The sequence below is a fragment of the Peromyscus californicus genome, unplaced genomic scaffold (assembly GCF_007827085.1).
Source record: "Peromyscus californicus insignis strain IS unplaced genomic scaffold, ASM782708v3 Scaffold_3__1_contigs__length_106647218, whole genome shotgun sequence".
In the NCBI taxonomy this organism is placed as follows: Eukaryota; Metazoa; Chordata; class Mammalia; order Rodentia; family Cricetidae; genus Peromyscus; species Peromyscus californicus.
Genome location: NW_026294551.1, coordinates 71,005,999 through 71,017,702, shown reverse-complemented (window position 1 = coordinate 71,017,702; position 11,704 = coordinate 71,005,999). Strand labels below are relative to the sequence as shown.

The window sequence follows — 11,704 nt, the reverse complement described above, 5'->3', positions numbered from 1 at the left end:
TTGTCCTTTGGGTGACTAGACTTCTGAGATTTGAGGAGTGACATGCATGAGCTGAGCATGGACGTATGTGTCTGTAATCCCAGACTTGGGAGGGAGGCCAGGCGTTAAAGGCCAGCCTGGGCTACATGAGACCTTGTCTCAAAAACAAACACCCCTTCCTCCTGGAAACATAAAAACAAAGGGCTGGGAGATGGTTCAGTGGGTGAAGATGTTGCTGTGGGAATATGGAGACGTGTCCAGATCTCCAGCACTCACGCAAAAAAGCCACGCACGGTTGTGTACGTGTGTGTGTGTGTGTGTGTGTGTGTGTGTGTGTGTGTGTGCATGCTCACATACATGTGCCAGTGCTTGTGTGTGTAGACAGGAGGATCCAAGGGGCACACACGCGCGAACGAACACACACACACACACACACACACACACACACACACAGCATATATGACCCTAGCCCTGACCTCTTCCCTCTGCTATGTTTGGCTCTGTAGAACTTCGAAAGCTCCGAGGAGGACCCTGTCCAGTCACTCTGAGCTGCCAGGGAGTGGCTGGTGGTCCTGTAGTCTAGACAGCCAGGCTTCTCCACAGGAAACGTCACCCATCAGTCTGGTTTCAGCGGCTAATGAGGCTGACATTGCACACCCCCAGGAGATGCCATCATATAAAGAGACTGTGATGTGACAGTGACATGGTGGACCTGTGACGACCAGAATGGGCCTGGCTGTGGGTAGCTAGAATTCTGCTGTCTTGGCACCAGGCAGGTCCCATGTATTTCTGAGTACCTGGGGCTGGGCAGGGCCAGTTGTTGGCTCCGTGTGCAGTATCTTCATGGAACAGAATAGCCTCCATACCATGTTTATGACAGCAGGGATGTGGCTTCTTAGGAAGATTACCTTCCCACTAGTCAGTTTGCTGGAGGAGGTGTGTCCAGGGGGCAGAGGAGATGGCCCTGTGAGAGAAGCCTGAGAGCTGATGGCAGGCAGAGGGGGTTGGAGGGACGGACGGACGGACGAACTGACGACCCTCAATAGGCCCGAGTGTTGCTCTGGGCTTAGGTGGGTCCCAGATCCCCAGTGAGCTGAGTTGAAGTGGTTCTCACCACACCTTGGATCCAGAGCATTCTCAGCAGAAGCCTAGCTTGTGGGACTGAATCTACCCGCAGTGGGCAGGGCTAGACAGAGGCTAGCCCTCCGACCAGGGCCATAGTGTGGGGCTACCCTGGGCATCATTGAGCCAAGGAGGCAGTAGGGAAGCTGAATGCTTTTTTGTTTCCCCCCAAACCATCAGTGTAGAGAGAAGCCTGTGGTTCTGTCTGGAAGAAAGCAGAACATTCTTTGTTGGCGGGAGGAAGGAGAGACAGGGTGGCTCACAGCCCCTACCCCCAGGCTGGGCATTCAGGCTTGTTTAGAGTCCCCAGAGCTGCGGTTGTTCATTCAGACTGAAGTGCTTGGGGTGCGGGTAGGGGATCTCAGGGCTGGAGCCCCTCTGAACTGCACCACAGAGGGGAGTGTAGCACCACCCTTCCCTTTTTGAAGACCCTCCTCCTGTGCTGTGGCCACAAGACTGGGAAAGGAAGTGCTGCAGAGGGCACCTGATGGCGGGGTGGGGGTGGGGGACTGTGCCCAGCCCTGGGCCTGGGGCACCTTCGGCAAAACTCTGTTTGTCCATTGAGTTGAGTCAGGCTCCGTGCCTGGCACCCTGTTCCTCGGGCTTCTCAGATTCGAGGATGGAGGGCAGGAGGTTGATGCTGGTCTGTCCCATTCCCTGTCTTCTGCATGACTCGGGCTTGTCCCCAAGTCCTCTGAGACTCCAGATGGGGCTCCTCACCCTTCTGCAAGGGCAGAATTGTTCTATTGTCTGATGCAGTGGCGACAAGTCACATTGTGGCTGTTGGGTCCTTGTGGTGGGACTTGTGTGACCAGAGAGCTGTGTGGCAAATTGTACTGAATTTCAACGTGGCTGTTGGCTGTTGGCTTGGGGTCTGAAGTCTGGAATCTTGAGCCTCATGAACCTCTCCTGGCAATCTGGGCTCCTGGAGAGTGGGAAGTGACTGGAGCATGGGGAGAGCGTCACCTTACCCCAGACCCTAGCAAAGTCCATGTTGTTGTTACCAAGACTTTATTTATTAAATTGTGTGTTTTATTGCTTTTTGTTTATAATAATTTTTATTTTTTGAAATTATAATTACATCATTTTTATCATTCTCCTTCCTTCCTCCAACTCCTCCCGTCCACCCTGCTGTGGCCACTCTCTCTCTCTCTCTCTCTCTCTCTCTCTCTCTCTCTCTCTCTCTCTCTCTCCTCTCTTTTTTTTTTTTTCAGACAGGGTTTCTCTGTGTAGCTTTGGTGCCTGTCCTGGATCTTGCTCTGTAGACCAGGCTGGCTCTGCCTCCCCAGTGCTGGAATTAAAGGCGTGCACCACCACTGCTTGGCCAGCCACTCTCAAATTCATTGCCTCTTTTCCTTTAGTTGTTGTTACTTACATACACATACACACACACACACACACACACACACACACACACACACACACACACACACTTCTAAATACATAAAATATACAACCTGCTCTGAAGGGGACCCTGCAGGTGTCACAGCAGGCAGGAAAGTGGCCAGTGAAGAGGTAAGAGTGGAAACTTGGTTCAGATGGACTTCATCAACCTGGATCAAGACATCGGCGAGTCTGAGCGCAGGCGGTCTGTAGAAGGCTTTTGTTTGGGCCACCAACCAGCTCCCAAATCACGACATGAAGACTTCTATTAGTTATGAATGCTCGGCCTTATCTTTGCTCTTACTTTAATCTGTTTCTCTTTATCTACGTTTTGCCTCAGGGCTTTTATCTTTTTCTCTTTCTGTATATCTTACTTTCCTGCTGTCTCCATGTCTGTCTGGTGGCTGCCTGGCTTCTGGCCCCTGGGGATGTCCCTCTCCTTCTCCCTCCTTCTGTTCTTTTTTTTGTTTTGTTTTGTTTTCGAGACAGGGTTTCTCTGTGTAGCTTTGGAGCCTGTCCTGGGACTCATTCTGTAGGCCAGGCTGGCCTCGAACTCACAGAGATCCGCCTGCCTCTGCCTCCTGAGTGCTGAGATTAAAGGCGTGGGCCACCACCATTGGGCTTCTTCTGTTCTTCTTCCCCTCACTTTCTCTCCAGTTTATACTCTCTGCCCACCAGCCCTTGCCTATCCCTCCCCTGCCTAGCTATTGGCTGTTCAGCTTTTTATTAGACTAATCAGGTGCCTTAGGCAGACAAGGTAAAACGCAACACATCTTTACATAATTGAACAAATGCAGCATAAACAAGTGTAACACACCTTCACATAGTTAAAGTAATATTCTGCAGCATAAACAAATGTAACACATATTTGCCTAGTTAAAATGATATTCCACAGCAGTGGTCCACTGTCAGCATATTTAAAAAAACAGTACAATCTGGGGGAAAGTTTCCAGGCAACAAGCATCCCAATTCTAGATGCACAATAAAGCTTAAAGTGTGACTATAATGAAACTCCTTTGCAAAGTACATGTGACCATGAGTGTGGGTTCTATGGCTAAAAGGTTTAGAATCTAGTGTGGTCTCTGATTGAGATGGCATAGAAGTCAGCAGGCCACAAAGTGCATGTGACATCTCCCCTAAGGATGTCTTCTATTATGTGGGAGCTAAAGATAATGATCTAGGGAGGGAAGAATCTGGAATAAACATTCTGGGTGAGGTCTGCCCCCACGGACAGCACAAAGGTCACCAGGTCACTAACAGTGTTCACTCCCAGCCTTCTGGGTGGGACACAGGTAATTCCTTTGAGAAGAGGTCCCTGCATGTTTAACATTACTGGTTTCCCAAGTGTAGCAAGACTTCTTATTAATTATGAAATTAATTAATTAAATGAATCAATGACACAGAGACTTCTTATTAACTATGAAAGCTAGGCCGATAGCTTAGGCTTCTTTTAGCTAGCTCTTACAACTTAACCCATTTCTGTCCATCTATGGGCTGCCACGTGGCTCACGGTTTGTTACCTCATCTTCTACATGTCATGCTTCCTCCGTGTCTCCTCTTGACTCTCCTTCCACCCCCATCTCTGCCCTTCTTCCCAGTGTCCTCTCTGTCCCCCAAATCCTGCCTGGCTATTGGCTGTTCAGCTTTTTTATTAAACCAATCAGAGTGACACTTCTTCACAGTGTACAAAAAGAGTATTCCACAACACCCAAGTGCTTATTTGTGGGCACAGGGACCTTTGTACCCCCAACACTGCTCAGTCTGTATAATGTTACTTGCATGGATGAGATTTCAGGGCTGACCACTTGATATTGGATCACCACCTGTGGGCTGGGGAGGGCCCTTCTCTGGAGAAGACCATTTCTTCTGCTCTCCGTGCCCCCTGTAGGTCTCTGTCTAGAGTTGACGCCCCGTGAGATCTGCCGCTTCCGGGTTAGCTCATCCATTTGTGTCACTGTTCAGGTCTTGTTTAGGCAGCCATATTGCTGAGACTCCATGGTCGTAGCCTGTCTGACATTTCTAGGAGACACAACCTCACAGCAAGCTTCCTGTTCCTCTGTCTCTTACGATCTTTTCCCAACCCCAATTCCACAATGATCCCTGTGCCTTCGGTGCAGGAGTTGTGTTCCGGATGAACACAACTGTTAAGACTGGTACCACGCAATCTCTTGTTCTCTGCATTTTGAATGGTTGTGGTTTTCTTTTTTGGAGCTGAGGATTGAACCCAGGGCCTTGTGCTTGCTAGGCAAGTGCTCTATCACTGAGCTAAATCCCCAACCCATTTGTGGTTTTCTTTAATGGTCTCTGTCTGTCTGTTGTAAAGAGTCTGACGAGAGGTGGAAACTACACTCGTTTGTAAGTACAAGGACAACTATTAAGAATATAGTTAGGAATTTTCTGGTTTAGTAAAGTGGTGGTGGTAGGTTCTCCCCCAAGATGCATGACCTCACTTGTGCTGAGCAGTCGGTTAGGTTTCCAGTACCAGGCATGACATCTCTCTTGTTGAGCAGGCCTTCAGACCAATCAGAGAGCCGTTGGTTACTGCCCAGGCGTGGGTGCCACGGCTGGGGACATCGTGCCATGCTGGCTGTTGTGGTTCAGAGGTAACACAGCTGGCTGGGACTGTTGGCCCTGCTTCCCTTAGAAGCTTGCGCAGCACCTTTTGGTACCAGGAAAGCTGGTCTTTGGTGAAGAGGCTTTCAGGCCAGATCTAGCTTGGAGCCTTCAGGTCTTGTGTCTGAAATGCATAGGCTCTTCAGCAATAGGGGATTCTCTTCCTCCTGTAGGAGACAACCATGCAATGGTATCAGCAACAGCCTGTACGGCTTCTTGAGTCTCTAGGGCAACCCTGACCAACAAATCAAAAAGGGGCTTCTCGTGCTTGGTGTTGGGTTTTCGTTAGACAGTCTATGGCTCCTAAATTTAACTTAAACCGTGTAGGTGTGTGTATATACAGTTTCATATGGTTTATAAATAATTTTAGGTAGATAGATAATATGATTCCTTATGACATTTCGGACATTCTTACTGTTATTTTACCCTCCTCCCTCCTTCTAGATTTATCTCCCTCCCCATCCGTAATTAGAGTTCCCCCATTTTTCCCACCCCCCCATTCAAGTCATGTGTACCCCGCGCTCCCCCTCTATTGCTCCTTCCCGCCCACGGTCCCTTTTCTTGTAAATTCCAGACTTGAGATAAACTCAGTGAGGAAAAGCCTAGGTTAAACCCAGAAACACTCTGTCCGACTTGAGACAGCATAGACTGACTGGAAATCATGGAGGGAAAGGAGCCCCTCACCTCAGAGTCTGGTTGAGAATTGAGAATTCCAACACAATTCACATTTGCTTAAAGCCATTTGCCCTTTAAGCTGCTATAAGCTGCAGTCTTCCAGGACTCTCCCCAGACTGGCCTTTGCAGTATGAGGCCATATCCTAAGGGTCTTGTGAAATCGTGTGGGGTTATCTTATCAGATGGTAATGTCGTCCAAGGCACCTTGGAGCCACCTTATAATCTCAACTGTTGAAGAGGGTGTCAGAGGTAGAGGAGGCAAGGGTCCCTTAGAAACATGCTGAACAATGACATTCCAGACACTTCCAAAGTCTCCCCGTGCCTCCGCTGGCCCAATGAGGGCTTCTGTTGTAAGGAGCCCTTGTTCAAGCTCTCGGGTAGGCTTTGCTCTTTCCCTGCATTCCTCTCCCTCTCCCTCTCCCCCCAGCTCTCTCTCTTAACCACTGAGCCATCTCTCCAAACCACCTCTCTCTCTTTTGAAAGGGTCTCACTGGTAGCCCTGGCTTGCCTGGAACTTACTGTGCATATCAGATTGGCCTCCAATTCAGAGATCGCTCTGTCTCTGCCTCCCCACTGCTGGTATTAAAGACTTGTGCCACTACAACTGGCCTTAACGTTTTGTTTATTCTAATTTGTTATTATGTGTATGTGTGTGGGTATGGGCCAGAAGCATCAGATCCCGCTGGAGCTGGAATCATCTGAGTCCTCTGCAAGAGGGGTATGTGCTCTTGACCATTCCGTCATCTTCCTAGCATTGTGCCCTGCCTTTAACCTGCTCCCCTGCCCTTTTTGTGTAGAGCTGGGCATCAGATGTAGGGCCTCAGACATGCGGAACTCTGTCACTGAGCTGCACTCCCAGCCCCATTTCACGTCTGTCCAGTCTGTGGCTGTTTTGACTGGTTGTTGGTCCATGAGTCACTCGGCTGCTCTGGTGTCTGAGCTGGACCCTGATGGGAGGCATGGCTCAGCTCTCAGGTATCCCCAACGTCTGGTTGCATCTGCAGTTTGCACATAAAGGACCAGAGCTGGCTGGAGGTCAGGGGGCTGCACCCTGCGGGGAGGGTCCCAGGGCACCCAGTGGAAACCATGGTGCCTGCTGGACTAAGGCAGTTCTCTGCCTGCTGACCCTACATTAAGCCAAGTAGCAGGGTGGCAGGGGCCTCTGAGCTGGGGGTCACACCACTCTGGTGGCTGGGGCACCTCAGTGGCACTGGTGCTGCCAAAGGTAGGTGAATAACAATTACTCCTTGTGAGGCCCACCGGGGACTCACAGCTTGGGGGAGGAGTCAGTGGTGCTGTGGGATGTCTTTCTGTACGCTGTGAATATATGTTGTTTCCACTGGTTAATACATAAGCTGCTTTGGCCTATGGCAAGGCAGCTTAGAGGCAGACGGGGAATCCAAGGAGAGAGACAGGAAGGAGAAAGGCGGAGTCTAGGGAGACACTAGCCACAGCCCAAGGAGTAGCAACATGCCGGCAGACCAGTAATGCCACGTGGCAACTTATAGATTAATAGGGATGGGTTAATTTAAGATGTTTGAGCTAGCTAGCAAGAAACTTAAGCCATGGGACATACAGTTTGTAATTAATATAAGCCTCTGAGTGATTATTTTATAAGTGGCTGTGGGGCCAAGGGGCTTCTTCTTCTCCCTCCTTCTCCTCCCCCAACCTCTCCAGGGTCTCATTTATGTACCCCAGGCTGGCCTCAAACTCAGGAACTCCCAGGTGTTGGGACCACAAGTGTGCACTACCATGCCTGGCCGGCCTGTTTTCATGAGAACATGCTGAACACACACGTGCAGGGCTACCACATTCCTCACATCCCTGGGGCACCACTCATAGAACACAATGTGAGCTGTATATACATGCAATGCATGCACACACACACACACACACACACACACACACACACACACACACACTTTCCTCTCAGGGTACCCAACTGAGTTTTAAAAGCCAAGTGTTTTAACCCACACCCCAGAGGGCTTTCCCCAGGACATCTGCAGTGGGGTGCTTTTTGCATCCAGCCCTTCAGGATCCCATCCAACTGTCTCCACAAGGTGTCCCCCAGTACCTACAGGCTCACTACAAGCCAGGGAGCCACATTTCCACCTGGAGCAGATGGCTAGTAAACTCCTGACTGTAGGGCTGTGAATCTATAATCACCTGTATTCCCCTGCAGAGATGATGATGTACAAGCTCAGAGGGGAGTTTTGTTGCAGATGCCTTTGGCAAATCCTGTCAAAGCTGTGAACCATCAGATTGCCTTGTCAATAAGTGCCGGGGATCCTCTTGTTTCTGCGCTAGGGAGATGGAAGCAGGAAGATCAGGAGTTCAAGGCTAATCTCAGCTACATTGTAAGTCGGAAGCCAACTGGCCACATGAGACCTTATCTCAAAAAACAAAACACAAAACAAAACAAAAGAGTTCAACAAATGTTTACAAAATGCCCACGCTGTACACGGACTCACTGGAGTCAGTCCCCGTTAAGGAGTTAAGCCCCATCCTGCCCGTTTCTTTATTTGAGTGCTGATTTTTCCCTCACTAATTGTCCCAGTTTTTAGAGAACGGGGTCTTGTCAGCTTGCATGATGTTCTGCAGCACATAGGTGCTCTGGCAGCCTCAGTCCCTGACCCCAGACCTCCTCACACAGGGCAGGACCAGCTGTGTGAGCTGTCACCAACTGAGCATGTGCAAGAGGTCCAGGAGCTACCATGCCCAAGTAGGGATTCTACGTCTTAGACAGGTACCCCCAAAGGAAGAAGGCAGCTTCAGACTGTTATTGTCAGTGAAAGGGCTTGTGTGAAGATCAAAGCCTGAAGGAAGTAGGTGGTTCTCTGACAAAAACATGGTATTTTTAGAAGTTCTCTGTGGTGTAGGATGTTTTGCCCTAGGCTGCCTGTTAGTGAAGGAGTGATGCCGGAGGTGGGCCCCCCAGGCTGCCATCTTGAGCTGAGGGCTGGTGGGAAAGGGTTTTCTGGCAGGGGCTGGATCCGGGAGGCTGAGGGGGAGTGACCCACCTTACCTGAAGCTCAGAGTACCCACACCCACTTAGACCAGGGCTGTTTTGGGTTGAGGAGCAGGGGGCTTCAAGACCTCCCTGTCATGTAGCCCAGGCTGGCCTTGAATTTGTTCTTTAGGCCTCTACCTCTCCAGGGCGGGGGGTGAGGGGGTGGGGGGGTGGGGGTGGGGTTCTCACCTGTGTTCTACCACACCCCACTGAGGCCTCGATCAGAAGCTTGACCCGCCTCCACCCTCTGCCCCACCGTCAACATACACATGCCCTCCCCTTCTGGAGACTGGGGCCTGCACTCAGCAACCGTGGAGAACAGTGCATTCATTCTGTAATCAGGGCTAATTGGTGTGGTCTACAAGAGGAGAGATGCCAAGCTCCAAGGGGTAGAACAGCAGTGGTTTGCTAAACCAAATGCCTAGGAATCCACCAAGGGTCAGAATAGCTCTTGGGGTCTGGGGAACCTCAGGTAGGTGACAGGATAGTTAGGGAAGGTACCCAGCTTGGCCTGAGAGTGGGAATGGCGGGAGGGGGGGGCAGCATGTCTGTAGAATGCATGAGGATTGAGGATGACTGTGTCAGGGTCCTCCCTGATGGTTGTTGGGATCCCTTGTCCTTAAAGGTGGCTGGGAGAGTTGAGCGGGCCCTCCTTTCATGCAAAAGGAGCAAAGAGAGCCATGGGGGCGGGGGCTGTCCAGCCCTCCCTAGCTCTCTTCAGTGCCTTTCCCTTATAATCAGGATACCTTTGCCTTAATGTTTATGCCAAAATCCCGAGCAGCCAGGCTGGAGTAGCAAGCTGTAATTTACATCATTTTGCATCTGGGCTACAGGCTCTCAAGATGCAGCCTCTTGCAAATGGGGACCATATTGGAGAGGAGAAACCAAGAGGGGGCCACATTAGGATATGCTGTCAGGAAGCCACCTGCTTCTCGTTTGGGACCTGTGTCGGTTTGTTGCCCCCGTCCCAGCGCCCAGTGGTTTTTTGGAGATGGCAGAGAAGTCATGGGCATTCTCCTTGACGGGCATCCGGTACTAAGGCTGGGCTGAGCCACTTGCAAACCTCAGAACGTCCCATGCAAAGCTCTGCAGAGGTTGTTGGGCACACTCTGCTCTGTGTCCTCCCCAGGCTCCACAGAGCAGCCTCCTGGAGAAAGTAAAATGTGGTCAAGCCCTAGAGTCTGTGGGAGACCTGGGGCCCCTGGCTGGGGGCAGGGTCTGCAGGATTCCACATCCCCAGGTTCTAACTTCTGAAGCCTGAGAATAGACACACTGAGAATAGACACACTGAGAATAGACACACTGAGCTAGCTACACTGAAAATGAAGGGACCCAGGTCAGTTAGGCCTGATGGCTCACATCTTTAATCTTAGCACTCAGGAGGCTGAGGCAGGAGGATTGCAGTGAGTTGAGGGGAGTCTGGGCTACACAGTGAATTTTAAAGCCAGTCTAGTCTACCAAACGAGACTTTATCTCACAAAAAGCAAAATAAGCCAGGTGTGGTGATATATGCCTATAATCCCAGCTCTTGAGAGGTGGAGGCAAGAGGATCAGGGGTTCGATGCCAGGGCAAGGAATGTAGTCCTGTCGGTAGAGTGCTTGTCTAGCACACATGAAGCCCTGGGTTTGACTCCCCAGCACCAGGAGTGGTGATGCATACCTGTAATCCCAGGACTCAGGAAGTAGAGGCAGAGCAATCCTCAGCTATAAATGAGGCCAGCCTGAGCTACATGAGGCTCTGTCTTAAAACAGAGAAACTAAATAAATAAGCAAATGTACAATGACTGGGACAGCACACACATACATACACTGCACGTATGCACACACACACACACACACACACACTAGCATAAGTAAAGTAACTTTTAAGAATGCTGTCACAATGGTAATCTTGAATGAGGATCATGTGTGGGGCTGGGACATTTCCAGGAACGGCCATGCTTTTGGTTAGTTCATTAGTTTCTTTGCTGGGGTTTTGTTTTCAAATAATATAATGTGTTTATTAATTCTTTGATAATTTTATGCAATGTATGTTTGATTATAGTCACCCCCTTCCTCCTCCCAGCTCTTCCCAGATGCCTCTCCTCCCTACCCCCTCTACTTTGTTTCCCGGGTTGCACTCCCCACCCCCACCCCCTTAGAACAGACCGTCTCACAGCAACAGATGTCCTGGCCTTCTGGCTTTTAAAATCTTCTCTCCCCCTCTTCCTCCATATTTCCTGAGCCTCAAGTGGAAGGGTCGTGTTGTCAACGTGTTAACCGGGGACAGGTACTTCATGGGCAGTTGATCTCGGCAGTGCTGGCTCCTCTAACGATCTCTGTCTGCTGCAAAAAGAAGCTTCTTCGATGAGAAGTAAGAGCTGCACCCGTGGGTGTAGGGATACGTATTTAGAATGCACTTAGAGGTTATGTAAGTATATGTATAAAAGTATATACATATATGTATGTATGTATTCTATATAAGTATATAGAATGCTGTTAGAGATTGGATCCTCTTGACTGACGACTCGAAACTATGGGAGCGTTGTCACCCAAGTGTGTGTGTGTTAACACACCACACACACACATACACACACACACACACACACACACACACACACACACACACACTTTGTCTCACTCAGGCTGGCCTTAAACTCACTGTATCTTTGAACTGGTCATCGTCCTGACTCAGCCTGATGAGTAAGTGTTTGGGTCACAGGCATGAGCTACCGTGCCCAGCCAAGCTCTGTTCTTGCTCCTCAGGTTGCTGTGTGACTGTCTCTGATGCCATTGTGTTTTCTTCTGTGTTATGTTTTTTTTTTTAAATAAAATAGTTAATAATGAGCTTAGAAGTAGAGCTTTTATTTAGATCTGGAAGATACAGGGCCAAGGCTTTCACCTCTAACATTGCAAAAAAATAAAAATCAAACTTAAAACATT

At 49.8% G+C, this 11,704-nt stretch overlaps 1 long non-coding RNA gene across 2 annotated transcripts; it reads right to left on the bottom strand.

Moving 5' to 3' along the window:
- Positions 1 to 3,242: 3,242 nt before the first annotated feature.
- LOC128122880 (uncharacterized) lies at positions 3,243 to 11,205 on the bottom strand. Of its 2 annotated transcripts, none has more exons than XR_008222521.1 (3): positions 10,931 to 11,205; positions 7,939 to 8,075; positions 3,243 to 5,264 (listed from the first exon to the last, which is right to left on the bottom strand). It is a non-coding gene; the product is annotated as an uncharacterized LOC128122880 (long non-coding RNA). The 2 variants fall into 2 exon arrangements; XR_008222522.1 differs by having other exon boundaries at positions 7,939 to 8,070; positions 10,931 to 11,199.
- Between the last annotated feature and the right edge of the window lie 499 nt (positions 11,206 to 11,704).